Source organism: Microcaecilia unicolor, chromosome 5, assembly GCF_901765095.1.
Source record: "Microcaecilia unicolor chromosome 5, aMicUni1.1, whole genome shotgun sequence".
NCBI lineage: Eukaryota > Metazoa > Chordata > Amphibia > Gymnophiona > Siphonopidae > Microcaecilia > Microcaecilia unicolor.
In genome coordinates this window covers 135,825,377-135,838,233 of record NC_044035.1, presented here as the reverse complement: position 1 = coordinate 135,838,233, position 12,857 = coordinate 135,825,377, and the positions used below count along the sequence as shown (strand labels likewise).

General features: G+C 41.0%; 1 long non-coding RNA gene across 1 annotated transcript; it reads left to right on the top strand.

Moving 5' to 3' along the window:
* Positions 1-2,601: 2,601 nt before the first annotated feature.
* LOC115470309 lies at positions 2,602-12,075 on the top strand. Its single transcript, XR_003942178.1, has 3 exons — positions 2,602-2,751; positions 6,221-6,268; positions 11,800-12,075. It is a non-coding gene; the product is annotated as an uncharacterized LOC115470309 (long non-coding RNA).
* The last annotated feature ends 782 nt before the right edge of the window (positions 12,076-12,857 follow it).

Here is a 12,857-nt window from a genome sequence, read left to right as displayed (position 1 = left end):
ACTTTGTAAGTCTAAGTGCTTTGAAAATGAGCCCCATGGGAAATCAAATACGTTAGCGTTTAACTTTAAAAAAAGAGACTATGATAAAATGAGAAAAACGATGAAAAAAAAACTTAGAGGAGCGGCTGTAAGGGTCAAAAATTTACATCAGGCATAGATGCTGTTCAAAAGCACCATCCTGGAAACCCAAGCCAAATATATTCCGCGTATTAAAAAAGGAGGACTGAAATGACAGCCGGCGTGGTTAAAAGGTGAGGTGAAGGAAGCTATTAGAGCTAAAAGAAAATCCTTCAGAAAATGGAAGAAGGAACCGACTGAAAATAATAAGAAACAGCATAAGGAATGTCAAGTCAAAAGCAAAGCGCTGATAAGGAAGGCTAAGAGGGACTTCGAAAAAAAGATTGCGTTGGAGGCAAAAACACATAGTAAAAACATTTTTTTTAGGTATATTAAAAGCAGGAAGTCGGCAAAAGAATCGGTTGTACCGCTAGATGACCGAGGAGTAAAAGGGGCGATCAGGGAAGACAAAGCCGTAGTGGAGAGATTAAATGAATTCTTTGCTTCGGTCTTCACCGAGGAAGATTTGGGTGGGATATCGGTGCTGGAAATGGTATTCGAAGCTGACAAATCGTAGAAACTTAATGAATTCTCTGTAAACCTGGAGGATGTAATGGGGCAGTTTTACAAACTGAAGAGTAGCAAATCTCCTGGACCGGATGGTATTCAACCCAGAGTACTGATAGAATTGAAAACTGAGCTTGCAGAGCTATTGTTACAAATATGTAATTTATCCTTAAAATCGAGTGTGGTACCGGAAGACTGGAGGGTGGCCAATGTAACTCCAATTTTTAAAAAAGGTTCCAGAGGAGATCCGGGAAATTATAGACCGGTGAGTCTGATGTCAGTGCCGGGCAAAATGGTAGAGACTATTATTAAGAACAAAATTACACAGCATATTCAAAAGCATGGATTAATGAGACAAAGTCAACATGGATTTAGTGAAGGGGAAATCTTGCCTCACCAATCTATTACATTTCTTTGAAGGGGTGAACAAACATGTGGATAAAGGTGAGCTGGTTGATATTGTGTAACTGGATTTAAGGCATTTGACAAAGTACCTCATGAAAGACTCGAGAGGAAATTGGAGAGTCATGGGATAGGAGGTAGTGTTCTATTGTGGATTAAAAACTGGTTAAAAGATAGAAAACAGAGAGTAGGGTTTAATGGTCAGTATTCTCAATGGAGAAGGGTAGCTAGTGGGGTTCCTCAGGGGTCTGTGCTGGGACCGCTGCTTTTTAACATATTTATAAATGACCTAGAGATGGAAGTAACTAGTGAGGTAATTAAATTTGCTGATGACACAAAGTTATTCAAAGTCGTTAAATCGTGGGAGGATTGTGAAAAATTACAAGAGGATCTTACGAGACTAGGAGACTGGGCATCTAAATGGCTGATGACGTTTAATGTGAGGAAGTGCAAAGTGATGCATGTGGGAAAGAGGAACCAGAATTATAGCTACGTCATGCAAGGTTCCACGTTAGGAGTCACAGACCAAGAAAGGGATCTAGGTGTTGTCGTTGATGATACGCTGAAACCTTCTGCTCAGTGTGCAGCTGTGGCTAAGAAAGCAAATAGAATGTTAGGTATTATTAGGAAAGGAATGGAAAACAAAAATGAGGATGTTATAATGCCTTTGTATTGCTCCATGGTGCGACCGCACCTCAAATATTGTGTTCAATTCTGGTCGCCGTATCTCAGAAAAGATATAGTGGAATTAGAAATGGTGCAGAGAAGGCAACAAAAATGATAAAGGGGATGGGACGACTTTCCTATGAGGAAAGGCTAAAGTGGTTAGGGCTCTTCAGCTTGGAGAAAAGGCGGCTGAGGGGAGATATGATAGAGGTCTATAAAATAATGTGTGGAGTTGAACGGGTAGATGTGAAGCGTCTGTTTATTCTTTCCAAAAATACTAGGACTAGGGGGCATGCAATGAAGCTACAATATAGTAAATTTAAAACGAATCAGAGAAAATGTTTCTTCACTCAACGTGTAATTAAACTCTGGAATTTGTTGCCAGAGAATGTGGTAAAGGCGGTTAGCTTAGCGGAGTTTTAAAAAAAAGTTTGGACAGTTTCCTAAAGGAAAAGTCCATAGACTATTATTAAATGGACTTGGGGAAAATCCACTATTTCTGGGATAAGTAGTACAAAATGTTTTGTACTTTTTTGGGATCTTGCCAGGTATTTGTCACCTGGATTGGCCACTGTTGGAAACAGGATGCTAGGCTTGATGGACCTTTGGTCTTTCCCATTTTGGCAATACTTATGTACTTATGTTTCAAATCCAGTATAAGTATTCATCAAGATATAACATGTAGAAACGTTTGTGATGCAGAGGAGAAAGATTATGTCAGGTAAAGTACACCCTATCCTTAGGGAGCATAACAGAACAATTGAAATGAGTTTTACCTGGTCTTCATACAAATCCTATTTTCTGCAGTGTTGCAAAATCAAATGGTTTTCCAACATTTCGCAATTTTGCCCCCTAGACAGAAATATAGAGACTTACTTAGGTATATAAAAAGCATCTTCTGCAGGATGAAGTACTATTTGAAGAATCCTGCTTCCAAACCTCCTTCCAGAATACAGCCTTGTACAGCGACAGAAACAACCATGTCTGCAAAGGGTGGCAGACAGCAAAAGCAACAGTGTCCAGATCCATGCCAGAACACATCCAATCCCTGTCAAGATCGTAAGTATCTCATCTGTATGAAAATGACTCAACATAATCAGGGAAACACGTTTTGTAATAAAATATGTACCAGAACATCTGTTGCTTTATAAGGTGCTATTTCATTATCCATGTAGTTTAGCTAAATTTGTTATCGTGAACTATCTAAACAGTTAAGGGTAAGAAAAAAAAAGACTCAATGAAAATACTAAATCAATTAACACTGCTGTTGAACATTTACAAGCACAAATTAAATGAATGATATAAATAGTCATCATCTGTCTTTTTTTTTATAGAAATCGTGAATGCTAGAGTATTTTCACATTCTTGGTTTGTAAACTTTGAGGGTCTTTTACTAAGCCGTGGTAGCGTTTTTAGCATGTGCTAATCATTAGCACGCACTAAATGCTATTGGAATATATGGGTATCTGTAGCGTTTAGTGCGTGCTTATGTTTAGCATGCATCAAAAATGCTAGCATGGCTTAGCAAAAGACCCCTTTTGGTATACTCTGATGTATAATACATTATTTAAAAAATATCCAGTTCATGTATCTCTACTAAGTTTCATGTAACATTTACACCTATTTATTCATGTAGTGGCTAAACAAAGAACATAAGAATATAGAACAAGCCATGCTGGGTCAGAACAAAGGTAGAAAGGAACTGCTACACTGGTTCAGGCCACGGGTCTATCAAGCCCAGGATCCTGTTTCCTAGCAGCGGTCAATGCGGGACCTAAGTACCTTGCAGGATCTACAAAGGAGATAGATTCCATGCTATTTATTCCTGGAATAAGCAGTATATGTCCCAAGCCCACTTTTATAATATTTTTGGACTTTTCTCCAGCTACACTAACCACTTTTACAACATCCTCTGGAAATGAATTCCAAAACTTAATCATGCATAACATGAAAAAGTATTTTCTCTGATTTATTTTAAAAGTACTCTTTAGTACATTATAAAAGAGTAAACACTTGATTCATGTTTACCCATTCCACTCTGCTCATTATTAGATAGATCAAAATCATATCTCTCATCAGCCTTCTCTTCTCCAAACTGAACAGCAGTAACCTCTTTAGCCTTTCCTCATATGGGAATTATTTCATCTTCTTATCACTTTGCTTACCCTTCTCTATATCTTTTTAAAATTCTGCTAGATATTTTTTTTGAAATGCAGTGACTAGAATTGCACCAGATACTCAGGGTGGAATCCCCTAGAAACTGAAATATCTAAACACAGTTATTTACCCCCCTATTTACTAAGCTGTGCTAGCGGCCACCGTGCGCTAATGCTGTAAAAGCCCATTCACATTGAATGGGCTGTGTCGGCATTGCCGTGCGGCTTAGTAAATGGGGGGGGGGGGGGCAATTTGTACAAGGTTTCTTCCAAGGCAAAATCTCAGTGGAGTACAAAAACAACTTCTACTTTGTGCATTTCATACATTTAGCATTGAACAGTGAACATTCTCGGATCTGAAAACTGATTTTGTCTCTGAGGTTTGCCAAATACAAAATCAGTTTTCAGATCCGAGAATGTCAATTTGGTGCATGTTGTACATGTGTAGGCCCTTATGCGCCTTTGTAAAATGGCCTCTCAATGAATAGTTAAGCTCTGGAACTCACTGCCGGAGGCTGTGGTAACAGCGGTTAGTGTATCTGTGTTTGAAAAAGGTTTGGACAAGTTCTTGGAGGAAAAGTCCATGGTCTGTTATTGAGATGGACATGGGGGAAGCCACTGCTTGCCCCAGGATTGGTAGCATGGAATGTTGCTACTAATTGGGTTTCTGCCAGGCATTTGTGACCTGGATTGGCCACTGTTGGAAGCAGGATACTGGGCTAGATGGACCATTGATCTGACCCAGTATGGCTATTCTTATGTTCTTAGCATGAGATGGCTTCACACAGCAGCAGGAGATGATGTCTGATTCAAAGCTTCTTCTACTGTTGGTCAGTAGGGTGCATATTAAGGAATCAGATAATATTTAGGCTAATTACATGACCCACTCAGCACCAGTATTTATATTTTTGCTAAATTGGAGAAAGTAAGTATTCGCAAGTTAATGGCTGTGCGCTAATGTTATTATTAATGCACAGCCAGAAATGCAATAAATAGGAAAAAGCTCTTTTTGACAGTCATGCTAGAAATGGGCTTAGCGCATATGAAAGGCCCCTGTAAGAATCTGCTAAACCCATTTACTTGTGCAGCTTAGTGAAAGGGCCTCTATGTGATACATGTAACTTAGGCCCCACCCACATTCTACTGAGAGTCTATCCCTGTGTATATCCACCTTGCAAAAATTAACTATACAAGATATGTGTGTATTTACAGAATAGCATCTAAGCCCTATGCTTGTGTATATGCACAAATGTGTCTACATTTGTGCGTACATGCTAGTATCCAAAACATTTGCGTGTGTACTATACACATAAATGTTAGTGCCTGCTTTATAGAATTTCCCATCAACCCCCAGTTTCTATATGGCATACCTAGAGATCCACGCCAAAATCCAAGCGGATTCTATAATAAGCTTAAGAAGTGAATAAGGGCTGATAACAGGACTTAACAAGCAATAATGAGCACTAATTAGAATTTACGCATACAACTCGCTAAGCATATTCTGTAATGAATTCTGTAATGAAGTGTGCCGAACTTCTAATGTGCGCAGGCAAAAAGAAGCATGGTTATGGGTGGGGAAATGAGTGTTTCACGGGTGTTCCGAAATGTACACGCGTAGTTATAGAATATGGCCCAATACGTGCAAATCTATGTGCTGGGATTTACACCACATTTTTGTTGGTGTAAATGGATGCACATAGTTTTAGGCGCTGAGATATCTACTAAGCATATTGTATAATCTGCGCCTAAATCTAGGCGCCAATTATAGAATATAATCATGGGCCCTTTGACAAAGGTGCAGGTTGCATGTGACAAATTGGCACTACCTCTGGGCTAACACATGCATCTGGTGGTAATTCCGAGTTTGGCATGCGCCGAATCCTACGGTAGAAAATATTTTTTTTCATTTTCTACCATGGGGACATTACCGGTGTTAATCGGCATTTGGCACATGCTGCATAGTTACCGAGTGGGTAGCGCATGTTAAGGGGTTAAGGGCTCAGGCCGTAATTAGGCGTGCACTAGTTTAAATTTTGCCATACGTCCATTTCCTGGCCCATAACCCCCCCTTTTTTCCAGACGCAGTAAAGAAATGGCTCAGAATACATCCAAAACACGCACCCACACTACTGCAAGCCACTTTTTACCACGCTTTTGTAAAGGACCCCTTAGTCAGCACTGATTTTAGCGCCGATTATTTAGGTACCATATACAGAATCTTCCCCTAAATACCAGATTAACAAAATGAGAGATGAACTATGCCATTCCTTGCAAAGATATTAGCCAATGGTTTGTTAGGCTATATAATAATGAAATCCCTAAAATGGAGAGTGAAAATCATTTTAACCTTGTGTTTCTCTTCTTAATTTCAGCATGCAAGGATGTGTCACAGTGCCATGACCAGACCACTAAGTGCCAAGGTATAAGAGATTACATTTACTATAATCAATTAAATATATTCTACCACATAGAACTGAATAATTGTAACATGTCTTTATTCAGTAGAAGCTGCAGTATTAAATAATGTTTATTTCTATGTGCTCAACAGTGTGTGAGGGTAATTTTGTAACTGGGTTCCTAGGTTAACTGGGTTGAAAGGTGCCTATTTGTCTTTAAAATACACTAGTGTAAATCCTCTAGAGATTGTATAGTAAATGGTGGCAGATAAAGACCTGCACAGACCATCCAGTCTGCCCAACAGCCACATTCATTATCAATTCATGATTAAACCAACAATCCAACAATATTACTAGCAACATTTTACTCACTAAATTAAACATTAAGATGCCCCCCCCCCCGCCCAATTAGATACACAGCAGTTTGCCTGTGCTCTGTTGAGTCACCAGTAATTTTATAAGAACAAACAAAAAAGATACAAATACTCTAACAAGATCAATATGAAAAAATGCCACCAATAAAAAAAAATATCATGCTTACTCACTTTATACACTGGTCAAACTTTTATAATGTGTAAGGGGAGAATCTCTTATCTAAAGCCAAACTAACACTTAAGCTGCTAATATAGACTACATACTTCCCATGTAATCATGTAGTCCCTCCTATCATATTGTAAATGTGCTCAATAATGTCTTTACAAACTTGTAAAGAACAAAGCAAATCTAAAAAAACTTGTCAATGTCTAAAAATCAATTAAAAATCACACTTTCCAGGAACAGCTCTTCAGTCCATTGCTTAATGCTTGTTGAGGTGCAGTTCCTGAAACTCAGCCTTGTGAACAGAAGTGAACAATGAGGTAATTTTCCCTATGCCCCCAAACTCTGCATAGATTCAGGGTTTGGAGGCTATGTTGTAACAAGTATTATGGAATGAAGAGCTGCTCTAGGCAAGTGTGTTTTTGACAGATGTTTAGACATTTACAATAAATTTTTTTCAAGATTTGTTTGTTCTTTACAAGTTTGTATGGTCACTTTTGATCACATTGACAACAAGACAGGAGAGACTTTATGATTACAATGAGTATCTAGCCTATATTAGCAGCTTAAGGAGTCCTTTTACTAAGGTGTGCCAAAAAGTGTCATGTGCTGTTGTAGACACATGTATTGGACGTGCGCAGGTCCATTTTTCAGCGCACCTGCAAAAAAAGCCTTTTTTTTGTCCGAAAATGGACGTGCAGGAAAAAGAAAATTGGCATGCGTCCATTTTGGGCCTGAGACCTTACCACCAGCGGTAAGGTCTCACGTGTTAACTGGGCGGTAATCATCAGCGTGCATGCAATGCTGATTACCACCCGGTTAGCGTCACTCATCTGAAAATAAAATATATTTTCCAGTGCACATACTGGACATACGTAAAAAATGAAATTGCCACCTGGGCCATGCAGTAGCTGGGTGATAGTTCCAAATTGGCATACGTTGGGTTTCACGTAGGTGCCCATGTGGCTTAGTAAAAGGGTCCCTGTTTTGGTTGTGTTGTTGGCTTAATTTTTGATATGGAAGTCCTTCCTTACACATTATCCCAGGGATTCTATATAATATGACTTAAGTTGAGCATGCAAATACAGTTGTATTCAGTATTCGCTCATGCAACTCAATTAGTTAACAAGCCTATCAGTACAATTGTCAATTAACAAGCAATTACTGACACTAATTGGCATTAATTAGAATTTACACATAAAGTGATGCACGTAAATTCAAAGTGACGTGGAGGGGCATAATCGAAAGGGACATCCTCGTTTCGATTTGGACATCCTCACAAAATGTCCCCTTCCAGGGGCAGGGAAACCCGTATTTTCAAAACAAGATGGACGTCCATCTTAGGTTTTGGTAATACGGTCAGGTACGTCCCTAGAGATGGTCGTACCTAGACTTGGTCGTTTCTGATTTTCGGCGATAATCAAAACCAAGGATGTCCATCTCAGAAACGACCAAATGCAAGCCATTTGGTTGTGGGAGGAGCCAGCATTTGTAGTGCACTGGTCTCCCTGACATGCCAGGACACCAACCAGGTACCCTAGAGGGCACTTCAGTCAACTTCATAAATTGCTCCCAGGTACATAGCTCCCTTACCTTGTGTTCTGAGCCCCCCCAACCCCCCCTAAAACCCACTACCCACAACTGTACACCACTACCATAGCCCATACAGGTGAAAGGGGGCACCTAGATGTGGGTACAGTGGGTTTGTGGTGGGTTTTGGAGGGCTTGCTGTTTCCTCCACAAACGTAAAAGGTAGGGGGGATGGGCCTGGGTCTGCCTGCCTGAAGTGCACTGCACCTACTAAAACTGCTCCAGGGACCTGCATACTGCTGTGATGGACCTGAATATGACATCTGAGGCTGGCAAAGAGGCTGGCAATCAATATTTTTAAAGATGTTTTTTGAGGGTAGGAGGGGGTTAGTGACCACTGGAGGTTATCCCCAATTCTCTCCGGTGGTTATCTGGTCATTTCGGGCACCTTTTTGTTCCTTGGTCATAAGAAAAACACGACAAGGTAAAGTTGTCCAAGTGTTCGTCAGGGACATCCTTGTTTCTTTCGATTATGGGTCGAGGACGTCCTAGTGTTAGGCAAGGCCAAGTCCCGCCTTTGCTATGCCTCTGATACACCCCCTTGAACTTTGGCTGTCTCTGCGATGGAAAGCAGTTGGGGACGTCCAAATCGGCTTTTGATTATACCAATTTGGACAACCCTGTGAGAAGGACGCCCATCTTCCGATTTAAGTTGAAAGAGGGCATGGCCATCTAAAATCTATGCGCATGATCATAGAATATACCCGGTCTACTTATAATTTAGGTGTTAGCATTTACATCATTTTACTTGGCGTAACTGTTCACAACTAAATTTAGACGTGTGGACATGCGCTTGACATCTCTCTATATAAAATGCACCTCCAACGTTCTAATGAAGCCTCAAACTCTCCAACTTGTGCTGGTGTAGATCCCATGAGTGTGTGCCCCGCCCTCGCGTCACAACATTATGACATCGAGGGCGGAGTAACTACACTCAACGAATGGCCTGCACCCTAGCTCCTTACACTCACCGAATGGCCTGCACTCTAGCTCCGCCCTCGCATCAAAAATGCGATGACGTCGACAGCGGGGAAGGCACAAGACACGAAAACCAAAGAAAACCGCGAGCCACGTAAGGTACTCCTAACGCCCATTAAAAAAACAAGATGAACTCACCTACTTCTACCTCTCCCCGTACACCAGGAGAACGACGCCAGCTTGAACTCCCTTTCCTTTGCCTCTACCCCCCTTACTTTCTCAACACCGCACCCTTTAAGGAACGCAGTTTGCATTGGAAGGCGAGCGCACACCATGCCGTTCACTTCACCCAACGGTTCTCTTGCCCTGACAACGGGGTGCAGTGCGCTTCCAACCCGATTCAGAGTTCATGGCACAATCCCCGCGCGCGCACCTATCATGCTGTAAACGGGTTTGGGGAGGATGCTCAACAGTACTAGCATAACATCCGTCATTTAAAAATGCCTCTGGATTTGTGCTTTCTTAACACTGCAAGTGTTGGGATGTAAAGCTTGCTGGGTTAAAATGAAAGGTGGCTGCATTTTTACTCAGCTTACACTTTAGAAGGTTATGTGGCATTGCAGAGTTGCCTTAACACCCCTAATTCATGTAGGTATTGTGGAAGACAATGATACAAGTTACCGAGCTCCACTCCCTCCCTCCTGCCCAAAGCATCTATCTCACTCACACATGCACAGACAGCATCTGTCTCTCTCTCTCTCTCTCTCTCTCTCTCTCTCACACACACACACACACACACACACACACACACACACACACACACACACACACACACACCTATATACCTCAATCACCCACACACATCTATATACCTCAATCACCCACACACACACACCCTCTGACCCCCCCCAACCCCTCCACAAAAAACACAAACACATACAATTATGTGCAACAATGGTACCCTCCCCCAAACAAACCCCCAACACCAAAATGGCAGCACTGATTGCTCATACAACTCACACACTCCCCAACAAAACAATAACTAAGCCACGCTCAAAATCCACCTTCTGCTATAGAGGGGAGGAGGCGCTCCTCAGACCACAGAGGGGGAAGGGGATCCTGAGACCACAGGACACTCTCTCTCACACACACATTCGCACACAGAGTCACTCTCTCTCTGTCACCCATACACTCTCGCACATTCACTCTCTCTCTCTCACACACACTCACTCTCACACAGACTCTCTCAAACATACACACTCCAAAGAAAACCTTGCTAGCGCCCATTTCATTTATCTCAGAAACGGGCCTTTTTTTACTAGTATTCTATAAACTGTGCGGAAATTTAGGCTTATTCTATAAAGTACACCTAAATGTACTTTATAGAATATGCCTAGGTGTATTTCATTTCAGCGCTGAGTTTTTAGGCATCATATTTAGAATCTAGTCTTATATTTTGACCAGTGTGTAAAGTGCGTAAGCATGATTTTCTTTTGGTACCAAAATAGGAACTTCAAACAGCCTTCCAAAACAAATCCAAGAAAAGACTCCAAAGATCAACACAAGGAGGGGAGGGAAAGGAAAGGGGAGGGGAGGGGAAAGGGGGGTAGGGAATGGGAAAGAAAAGGTGAAGGAAGGAAAGGAAAAAAGGGGGAAGGGGCAAGGAGAAGGAGAAAGAAGAAAAAGAACAAAAAAGGAAGGGAACAAGTTAAGTAAGTGTATATATATAATTTTTTTTTTTTATTTGTATGTAGCTTTGACTCCTGATGCAAGCATTTTATGCCAAAACCCGTCTCTGTGTCAAATTTTGGTTTGATTTGATGTTTGAATAAAGTTTGACCTCTGTTCATCCTTGGTGTCTCTTCTTGGATTTATTTTGGAAGCCTGTTTGACATTCCTACTTTGGTGTTTTGGACTTGTGCTTCAGTATAGGGTTGTCTATCCCTTTTGCTGGCAATTTTATAAGTGCCATTTTGCATGCACAAATTACCACATTCAAAAATTACCCCCATGGATATGTATGGTTATGGTTATGTTTAATTGTATTTGATATTATGCCTTTCTTACAATCCAAGTGTAGAGGCTGGAGATCATAAGCATAAACAAGCTGTAATGTATCAACAACATTTCCCACAAGTCAGAAAGCAACATAGTTATAGGCACACTTCTCAAGCACAAATTTTTCTCCCAGTGTTTTCTGGGAATTGGGTAAGGGAGTCTCATTTATCATACAACAGGTACAACCTAGTGGCAGTATTGTAGAGTGTACACATACCGGGCTCTGGAAGGAACCACAGCCTGTGATGGCTGCTGAAAGTCTACAGCTACAATGACAGGGTTAGATGAAAAGGGTGATAACTGACAGAATAGGGAAACAGCTAGAATACCACCAGAGCAGGAGGAAATGCTGAGCCCAGAGTGATGATTAATTCTGACTTAATGATTTTGTTTCCCACAGATCCACCCCAGAGTGATGATTAATTCTGACTTAATGCTTTTGTTTCCCACAGATCCATGTAAACCAAGCCAGACTCAGTGCCAACAGGATCAGGGCAAAGGAGGCAGTAAAAAATGCTGAGTCAGCACTGAAAAGTCATCTTCCTTTCATTTATATTCGTAACAGTTTAAAGATGAGAAACAAGATGGTGTGAATTTTGACTCAATGTATTATTCTTTTCCTTATTTAAAATCATGGTAAACCTGCTTTCCAATCACTTAGGTGACCTTGTTTTATCAACCATTTAAAGCTGATGTTGCTGCTATATTAAAATATATTTTACACAAAATTATTTCCTGTCTGCTGATTTCTTATATTAATCTACAAATTTCACGCATTAGCAAAGTTGTTAAATGTATTGCTCCTATTGATATAAAATGTTATGTTTTGTCAAATCTTTATTCAATTTTAGATAAACTATGGGGCACTTTTAGTAAACCGCGGTAAGCACTTAAGGTGCATTTAACCGCATCGCATCAACTAGTGAAGAGCCACATTAAGGGACCCTTTTACTAACCGGCGGTAGGGCTACTGCTGGGGTAGCATGTGGTGAATTAGCACTACGTAGTTCTGAAATCATCATGAGCCATTTCTCGCGCTAGAAAAGATTTTTTCTAATGGTGGGCGTGGAGTGGGTGTGCCTAGCAGTAATTGGGCAATGGTGTGCACTGCCCGATTACCTCCAGGTTACCGCAGGGATCCTTACTTCCTACTAAATAGGAGGCAGTAAGGGCTCAGGCAGTAAATGACTGCACATCAATTTTTTAATTAGCACATGGCCATTTACCACTGCCATTGAAAAATGGCCTTTTACCCACCATGGTAAAAGGTGGCCTCACCACACAACAATCCCATGTGCCAATACCATCATAGGCTACCTTTTACTGCTGCTTGGTAAAAGGTTCCCTAAGTGTTTTACTTTGTGTGAGGGGGCATGACATAGAAAGAGAGTGGTTGGGGAAGGCGTTTGGCAGTTAACATGCTGCATTTAGGGGTCCTTTTACTAAAGTGTGCCGAAAAGTGGGCTGCGCTAGTGTAGGTGCATGTTTTGGGTGCATGCAGATCCATTTT